Here is a 10,461-nt window from a genome sequence, read left to right on the forward strand (position 1 = left end):
TCCAGCCTCGCTAGTGCTGGGAACGTGTTTTTAAATATCCCTAGCGAGTAAAATTAAAAGCATGCAGAGGCCGATCACCTGAGGGCTCAGTCTGAGGTAGGACAACGCGGTCTTTGCCTAAGTTCAGTTCGCTTTTCTTAACGCTGTTTGGGTTCCTAGCCCTGACTTGGTCAAATCCACGTCAAACCGTGGCATGCACAGAAAATAAAATCAGGATGCTAAGCCTCCTCTTCCTGAACCCAGGGTTATTAAATCGCAGTGGCTGTGACTGTCATTTCCCGGTGCATCTTTGATGTTGGTATCCCCCTTTTGCTCGGGATGACTTCAGTGGCCTGTGGAAAAGGCGTTTCTCTCCCACAGACGTGCTATTGTATAAAGTCAAATCTTAGACCTGTCTTCTGGGGGAAACAGCAATCCTTTGGTTTCAGCATGGCCCTCTGTTTAAACAAGAATACAGTAGAATGAGATAAATAGGCCCTTTGGGTTTTCTCAGCGCAGGAAGATGTTGTAATATTTCCAGTAAACATGTTGGCAAAATTGCTTATTAAAAATTAGGGAGAACAAAATGATCAGTTATAACAGATGCACTCTTAATTAATGCAGTGACCTGCATTTGACTGATGCTGTTGAATTAAGAAATGTCTGTGCCTGATGGTACATGAGGTGCCATTAAAAGTCAACATTTATCCAAATTTGGCAGACTGTAGCATTTGAAACACAGCGAATGGAGTTGCTGAGATACCTTTGCATCCCAGCAGCATCTCTACATTTTTTAAATGGTAACCTTCAGAACATTTCAAATTGATTCAGGTTTTGTTGTTGTTGTTTGGTGTATTTTTTTTTAATGTATAAAATAAAATGCTATTTCGCCCTCTCTAGAAAGAGTGCATGCTTTTGTCTCTTCGGGGTATGCACAGCTAGCTATCAAAATGTTTTTGTTTATTTTTTATTCAGGCAAGAGTCAAAAAAATAAAAATGGAAATATTGAGAAATATATGAAAACAGAGATGTTTATAAATATCCATACTTGAGGTCTAATCGTCCCTCATTTTACCAGCTTTATTAGCGAAAATATCCCCCAGTGAATTCAGTGGATCTATATGTCTGGAACACAAAAGTAATTAAAAAAATCCTCCTGTTTCATTATTATTATGTATGTTTCCGTCACATATTGCCCATTTATTTTTCCCTGAGAGAAATGAAATCACTAGCTTAGAGATCAAGACAAGTTGTGACCTCATGGCCCTCCATGGCCCTCCAGGCTCATGACCATGGCCCTCCAGGCTCAGCCACAGCAGCCACTGCATCCCCATGGCCCCACTGGCACCTCTGCAGCAGGCATGTTTCTTCCTGCACATTCCTGATCCAAAAGACTGGCTTGTCTTACTCCAGTATTTCCTAAGTCAAAAAGTGATGCCTGCCTTCAGTCTGGCTTTCTCCCAGGAAGAGTCCTTACACCATTTTCAGACCCTTTTTTTCAGCCTCCCCTTTTTCTCCCTTCATGGACGGTTGGCTGTGGCAGGGTAAGGCAGATGGCCTCCAGCTGAGCACCTGCTGAAGCAAACACTGTGGCAGGCTGTTCCCATAGGCCTCCTCCTCCTTCCAGTTATGGGTTTTCAGATGTATTATCCCATCATCTCTATGCAAATTTTATCTCCTGTTTATCTTTTTTTTTTTTTTTTTTTTTTTTTTGGGGGGGGTGGGGTGGGGGAAGCTCTGAACCTGCTACAGGAAGAAATTCTTTGTGGTTCTCCTTATGACCTTAGATCTTTCTGTGGTGAAATGGTCTTGGGACTTCATAAGGTTTTGTACTTCGAGTTGCTACTTCACATTATCCATTGTCAACACCATGTTTGTTTCCTTCCCGTTTAGTTTGGATTCCTTTACAGCACTGATTAGTCTTGTTCAGTTTAATAGCTTTTAACCTGTCCATTTTATTTATGTCTGCTTAAGTGCTTATTTAATCTTTTCCTTTATAACTATAATGACCTTCCACAGGTTACTATAATCCTAGAAGGTATGTGGGGAATTTAAAGATTTAAAAGTTGTTTGACTTCATAATTTTTTTTTAAAATTATTTTCTCATTATATGACTAATTTCTAAATTAAATGTTTGGATTTTGTGAATATTCCTTCCACGTATCTACTAGTAGGGTTAACTGAGACATTTTCTTTCCAAAACAACTTTATTTTTTTTTTACAAATTTATTAGTGAGAACTGCAGTGGGTGTTGATCTGACATGGAAAATACATAACACAGTTATGTATTACTTGTTATATATATATATATATATATATATATTGTTATGTAATACATAACAGCAGTTTATTATCTGCTCTGGTGTACACCATAATTTTATGCCATAAAAAATTTTAATTGGTGTGCGGGCTTTATTTTGATTTTTAAAAGTACAACAGCTATATGCTACAGGTAGCAGTTACCTAGCAACACCAGCATAAAGCACATTTGTGTTGATATTACTGCATCTTTCCTACAGTGTGACAGCCTGACTTCTATTGTATGCCCTACTTAAATGAACAAACTAACCTTTTAACATCCCTTGGCAATTACAGAGGCAGCCACTCAGCAAACTGATGAAGCATATACCCATTTTTAATCTACAGATTTCATGACTGCATTCTCCTTCTGATCTGGCCATTCTTCAGGAATGACTGTTGTTCTTCAGGAATGACTGTTGTTCATATCTTGTGTCTCCCACTGAGACAAAGCCCAGACAACTGGTGCCCATCTCCTTCACGGTGAGGACTATATCTCTGTCACTGCCATTACAGCAGCTCTGTTCTGCTTTGCAGCCCTGAGCGGAGATTGTCCTGATCTGTGAACACGTCTGGCAGGAGCGCATGGAGAGCACAGCCCCGGGGCCAAAAGAGACTTGAGAGATGGGGCAGTCCGTCACACAGCCCAGCCTCAGTCCTGTCCCAAGATATGATTCACAGAGTTTCATAAGATGGAAGAGAAGAAACCCAAGAGGTCTGTTGATTCCATTACACAGATTTTCCCTATTTGTAAATTGGCATACCTGCACTGAATGGGCAACCTGAGCACATGCTTTGGGTTCTGCACATCATCCTCTCTCAGGCCCTGCAGCCAAGCACCATAGCCAGGAACTGGGCTCAATCACTCTCCTGGGGGATCAGGCTCCTGAGAAGCCTGGCCGCCCTAGGGCTCCAGAGAAGCCTGGATTCAGGCTCAGGAGGCAACCCCAACAGCTGCTTTCGCTGCCTTGCAGCCCCTTTGGTTCTATGCTGTTCCTGCCTCTTGATTAATCTGCGTTGTCTCTTTGTAGACTTAGCTCGTCTTTATCCAGAGCTTTGCCTTTTAGTGCAAGTTCTTTCATTTCCTGACCTTGCTCTTGATTTGCCCTTTGGTTTGGGGTAGCCTTGATTTCTCCATTTTCCTGAGCATACTTTCTGTCTGGAGCCTTGGGCTGGTCTGTCCTTGGAGACTGACTCCTGATCTTGAGTTTCCTCAGTCTCAGTGGCTGGTCCCACCCCAGCTGCAGTCACCATGTGTAAGTATTCCCACTTCTGGCTTCTTAATAGCACCCACTTAAAGCCACCTTGCTAAATGGGAATTACAATGCGTGATATCACACTGCTGACGCAGAGAGCTTGGCTTATAGCTTATCTGCATGATAATTCAGCACCTCTGTAAGAGGTTGTAGCAGCAATATTGGGTGAAGGTTTAGGAGAATCTGTCAGAGTGCATGAGAATGTCATGTCCCCTTAAGATAAATCACACTTGTCAAGATCTTCAACAGCTCATACTGTTTTCATAGACAATTAGGCACCTAAATGCCTTTGGACATAGTGCACCTGTTTTTTTAATTTGGAGTTCTTTCTAACATTGTGGATTCAAGCCAGAAAAGCACTCTAAACAGTGGTAATTTGGATTCTGTTTTTTTCAGTGCTCTCTCTCTGCTATGGAAAACAATTCTAAAATATGTCTCTAGCTGAGTCAGGGCAACATCCCGTCCCTGGACATGAGTAAGTACTTTACCCAGCCACTGATAATGAACTTCATTAACAGGAATAAAATTATTCCTGTCAAAAATGCCATCTTTGTATTTCGTAGCAGACATCAATGAAACTTTCTTAGTCTTGCCTGACTCCGACTTCAAACATAAATTATTCTGTGTACTCCTTAGAAGGAAAAGAAAGAACTAAAACCTCTCTCTACCCTTATCTTCTTTCTCTTCATTCCCAGTAAAATTTAATTTGAGCCAAGCTCTATCCAGATGCCCAGAACCCACCTGTATACCACAGGAAATTATGCTTTAGGTATTTGGAAGTGGTCTGTCCTCTCCTCCTCTCCTCTGTTTTTTCTTGGAGGAAATGATTGTTCCTGACTCATGTACCTACTCTCCAGAAGGCTCACAAACTCAGTTTACCAAATTAAAAAATAAAAATACAAATAAAAATAGTCCTAACAGAGCCTGAAATAAAATTCTCCTTGACTAGAATTCTTTTCCAGCCTAGGGATGATTTCTACTTGCCCCAGTGGAGGCTTAATGATATGTGTTTCCATATTGTTTTTAAGGAGTTTATGGTAAGAAAACAGGTAACTAGTGAAGAATAGAAAAAAATAAGGGAAATTGGCATGTGAAATGTTAGTACAGTCATTCCTTTTTTAGACAGAATAGGTTTGTAAACATTCACTGCTCCTTTCCTTTAATATGTACATGGTAGACCGAAAAATCCTTCTCAATGGTAATTTTAAAGCTGTGATTTCTTAAGTCATGAACACTTTACAAAACCCATGAATTCTTGGAAATAGTTTGAGAACCCTGAGCCACCTACAACCCTTTGAAAAGTGCTCATCTAGAGTGAAAGCAGTGATCTAGTATGCCCGAGCATGACAATTGCTCAGGCCTATATTTTCTGTCTCGTACAGTATATGACATAGATCTGGATTTTTGCTTGGATCTACCTTCAATTACAATTACAAGGATAAACAAATGTCAGGCTATCTGAGGTCTGTCATTCCCTATCTGTAGACTGACCTTAGACACTTCCTTTTTAACCTGTTTTTGTGATGCCGTCATAGTTTAAGAGCAGACGATTCTGCCTCAGTCCATGAGGAAATGAATGAATGAGACCAGCTCACTCCACTTCATCGCTTTCCTCCAATTGCATGGAGAGAGTACCTAGCCAAGGAAGATGGTATTGAGGCAAGCAGCAGAGAGGAGAAATCCATTTGGGATGAGTTCTCTTCCTTCTTCACTGTCGTAAGGGGCTGTGGGGACATCTGGATCTCTAGGGAACATCACTAAATAGGACCAGATAACCTCAAAATATTAGAGCCAGACCAGCTCTGTCATGTATGATTCACTTTCTGTATAACGACTAATAAAGGCAATATGTGTGGAACCAGGAAGGCTGCCAATATAGCTTCTTCCAAGAACTGTGAGTAATTAACTAGGTCTCTGGTTAATTTCTTTCATGAAAATGTGTTGAGTGAGATTCTTACAAGTGTTGCTTTTTGTGTGACGTCTCCATCTACTCCTAAACAGAACAAGTTCATGCAATTGGAAAAGAAGAAAAAGTAAAATATGAAGTTTAAAAATCTTGGGGGTATTATTTTCTACAGACGCATAGCTTACATTTCTTTGTTGCTTACATTTCCTTAGTTGCTAATCTCCTAGTAGTTTTCCTCTCAAAACATGTTCTATAACCCAGCCATATATATGTTGCATCCTTGCATAAAGTGCTGTGGCTTCTTGCTTTAGTCTGAGGTGTTTCAATTCTCCGGTGTTTCAGAGGAAAAATCTTGCAAAACTTCCTTAAGATGGAAGAAACGTAATTAGTTGCAGCACGTTCCACAGGATGAAAAACTCACCCAAGGCACCATCTTGCCCTTCTTTGTGGATCTCCCATCACAGCAGTGAAAAAGAGGAAAAGACAGTTCTCAACCTGCTACATCACTGTTGCACTTGATTAAGAAAGCTTGAGTTCTTTTGCTCTGTGTACTTTAGGCCATTACGGCTCTTGTGGAAGCCCACAGCTGTCTATGACTGAGAGCATGTCTCCTTCAAATCTGAGCATTTTCTTTCTTGCTACTACAGAGGGAGCAGACTGTGGGAGATGTTTGAGTTGCACAAAGCAAACTGAGCCCTCCCACTCTGCACCAAAAGCAGCAGAGGATACTCCAAACAAACAAATAAAATGATGGATTGCTCGTTCTGACAGCAGGGCAGATTTTAAGTGACAAGAATCCTGTGAGGATTATGTTCAGTATGGAATACATATGATAGCAATTTAATATGTACAGCACACAAGGGAAAAATATATTAATATCATATGGCGCAATTGCATTAGGTATTTTAATTAAACTTAAATTTATCTCACTTGATAATGGTAGGGGATGTTTTGGGAAATACACAAGCATTTCACTGAAATCGTTGGTTTAAACAACAGGATAGTATCCTCTTTCAATATTTCAAAAATATTATGAACACAGCAGCTAAATGTGATGGAGAAATATTAAGCTGCTACTGGATGAGGTAATGAGGTGACAGAGCACAAAATATCTTATAACAGTTGCCACGTAATATTGTCCCTGAAATTCCAGTCTTCAGGACGCCTCTTGTCCAGTCTACATCCCCTTATGCTATTAATTTTTAAATACACATTTATCATAATCCTAGGAAATAAATAGATGTGATCAGGGCCCAGGAAAACCAAATGACAACAAAATTTGTATCACTGTGAAAACATTCACATCTATTGCATGAACTAGAAAGGGACTGAGATTTGGCCAAAACAAGTGGAATCTATGATTTGCTAGGAATCTAGGAATATTTCTGCTTTTTTTTTTTTTTTGTGTGTGTGTGTGTGTGTGTGTGAAATGTACCAGTTTGAATAGCACCAGCTTGTTTTATTGTGTAATTTGACTCTGCGGATTGAATTATTTTTGCCAAGTTTTGTCAATCTGCCTGGCCTGTTTCATACAATTTATGCACAGTTAATACATCATTCATCAACTCCATGTAAATATGGTATTTTTTTCCTTCTTTCTGCTCACATAATATTGTCTACCCAGCTCTGACTAAATTATACAGCTCAACTTTGTGCTATATGTATCCATTAAGTAATACAGCATTTTTTTCTTCAGTCCTTCAGTTTCTTCCTTTTTTTCTACTAGCTTCCACTTAATGACTGAATTCTGTGTGCTATGCAATAAAAATAACTTATTTTCTGTATATTGAGATTATTTACACACAGTGGCTTGTAGGAAGAAAAAAAAAAAAGAAATATATTTCTTTTCCTCTTTTTGGAAAGACTAAAAATTTCTTGAATTTGAGCTGACTGTCTATGTCTTTTTCCCCAAAAGTATAAATATAAGGTTCCAAATGATAAGTGAGAGGAACAGATGTCTCAAGCGCAAATCTTCCATATGAACAGCTCTGTCACTTTCCCATCCTTCTAGAGAAATCCCCATATACTTTGAAGTAAAGCCACAAATGCTAAGAGCAAAGCATGCCATCTTCCCACTCAGTGCAAGGCATCTGGATGGAGTGCAGGAACAGAGGGTGTGGTTCTTCTGCTCAGTCCTCCACATGAACTGCAGGCTGCTCGCCTAACTAGCTTGCTGCCTCAGAGGAGTCTGAGCTGGAACCTGAATTAATGTGTATGTGTGTCCACTTTCAAAAGGAAATTAGCCTTTATTAATATGTATATGAATATATATTCATTTGAGCACTGGAATAGATTTACTAGAGGGGTTGTGGATTTTCCCTCCTTGGAGATATTCAGAAGCCATCTGGACATGGTCTAGGTATTCCTGCGTGAGCGGGTGTATGGACCGGATGACCTCCAGAGGTCCCCTCCAACCTTAACCATTCTGTGATTATGTGAATATTTGAGCAAACTATTTAGAGTATTTCTCAGTGATGGAGTGGGATTATTGTCAGAGTGTTGAACATCAAAGGGTTGGGTGTTTCAGGTAACTATACCTAACAGCTAGTAAATACTCAGTTTATAGATAATGAGATGTCTTACTGATTCACATGAAAACATAATGCATGTACAATCCTGAGTGCATCAGTAAATCCATTTTCATATCAATAATAAATAAAATACGCTATATATTTTAATTCACATTAAATTATTCAGGGACAAGGAGGGAATCATCCATACAGAACATACATCAGTGAGTGCAGCATAGGAGCATTTATTATTTTTACAGAGTTTGTAGGTTTTATGAGTGTGTGACAGTACAGTTGGAAAAGTGTCATCCTTTCTCCAAGGGACTGATTTTTATTTATTTATTTATTTTAACTATCAGGTATTTATAATACCTCCAACTCCAAAGTACTTGAGAATCTTCAGCAAGTTTAAAATGACAGTATTGCTGTGCATACGTCTTTCTTCCGTTCATGCCATGCTATACAGAATCTGAACAATCCACCTATCTATATAAGACAATCAGCCTGGATTGGAATAGGAAGAAATTTGCACGATAAAGAAACTAGACCATTAAAATCATACTAGAAACTAGGAAGGCAAGATCCCCCTATCTTTCTTCTAGTCCTGAGTCTGTTTTATCTTTTTTCTAGTCCTCAGTCCGTGCTTTTCTAGATCCACTTTATGAGTCTTTTTCTTGTTGAGTGGCTGTGTGTAATGGACTGGTACTGTTCATACTATTGACTCATATTAAGCCAATTTGCAGAACTGAAACAACAATAACAACAATAACAAACACATTTCTGAATACTTGAGTACATCTTCAGGTCTGCTTTCAATACTATCACCATCTCCTTAAACATTATATAAGAAGACGGGCTTAGTGTCATTCTCTCTAACCATTAGGAAATTCAGAAACAAAGTTTTAGGGCTTAGTGTTTGGAGATAAGGGTTACAACTTCTGCAGTTCCTGAGGTGCTGTGGGTAACTCATAATGGCCTTATTGCTTCATGTAATGAAGCACTATGTACATAAAGTACTACATATTTTATTCAGGTACCCTGGCCTTCTGCAGTGGAAAAATGCATTGCAGATGAGCAGAACTCATAGTGCAGCAACAGCAGGGTAACCTGCACATATGCCTCCTTGTTTTCCCACATAATACACTTCTATTAACCTAGGCATTGTTGGTATGGGGTAGCCTGGAACTGGAGTGGTCAGTATGGGAGGGAAACAGGCATGAGGAAAAATCTGAAGAAGCTCTGACAATACAAGAATTTTACATTTAAAAAGTTACACTGAAAGAGGAGATGGAAGAGCAATGGATAAAAAGGGCAACATACCACCAGGAGAAATAACATGTAAAAGGGAAGGGGACATTGGGAATGGCTAGTGTATCATGCCATTTCCCTCTGAATTTTCATTGTACTGAAGCAAAATACTTGGAGAATAATTTTAGGATTTTAAATAATTTTGGTGTTGTTAATGCACTTTCTCATATTCATTTCCTATTAAGTAATTAAGTTTCATTCAAACCATCTTCTGTGGATGCCAAACTTCAATCTGAATATGAATATGCCTGTATTTGTGTTGGATGTGTTAAACCACTCATCCTCTCAGGTAGCATGGACAGTAGCATGTGACCATCAGAAGAAGCAACTAAAAGAATAATCCAACTATAAGAATCTAAGAATGTAGTTTAAAATAATTAGTTGTCGGATTTGGCTCAGCTTTTCTCGGCTTTTCATTTGGGTATAAGATTATTGAACCAATTTTCATGTACCTACTCAAAAAGAGAAGACATGAGGCATGATGCTTGAAATTACCTCACTTATCACTGATTCAGAGCTTGACAAAGCCCAGTGGGAATCTGATGAATTTTACTAATTCTGGCCTCAAATCCATAGTTCTGGTTAAGCAGAAGATGATCTTTTTTACAAGATAAACCAGTCTAGATTCTAAAGATGGAAGTGATAAAGAAGCTAACATGTCCCTCCTTGCCTGTGTGATTCTAATATCCCTTATTTCTAACGTGAATATTTCAAAACACACCTTTCTGATACTGGATCTTGCTATGCCTTTGTCTGCTGGATTAAAGGGTTCTCAAAGCATTCCTGAAACAGTTTCCTGAATGCTTTCCAATTTTGCAAAATCCTTTTAAAGGTGTGAATACTGGGGTTGGACACAGTATTCCAGCTGACAAATGAATTACATTACCTTGAAGTAAGGATTAACTGGGAAGTCAAAACTACATAACTTGGTGTAGTGACATTTCACCTTTAGTGACCCGGGTTTAAATTTGTGTTTGGTCAGCAATGGAAATTGTTTTGCTAATCTTATCCTAGCCCCTTCTGACGTTTTTCCATATCAAAAAAAAAAAAATCACTTTCATTGGCATAATTTTCTTTCTTGACTGAGGACAGGCCCAGCACTTGGGTGGCTGAATAACAGATTTGAACTGCAAGGACACAAGTATGAGGTAAACTGACAGAGCTGTGTCTGCCTCTGGCACACACTATCAGCTCCCGTGCTCCC

The sequence above is a fragment of the Cygnus olor genome, chromosome 3 (genome assembly GCF_009769625.2).
Source record: "Cygnus olor isolate bCygOlo1 chromosome 3, bCygOlo1.pri.v2, whole genome shotgun sequence".
NCBI classification, from domain to species: Eukaryota; Metazoa; Chordata; class Aves; order Anseriformes; family Anatidae; genus Cygnus; species Cygnus olor.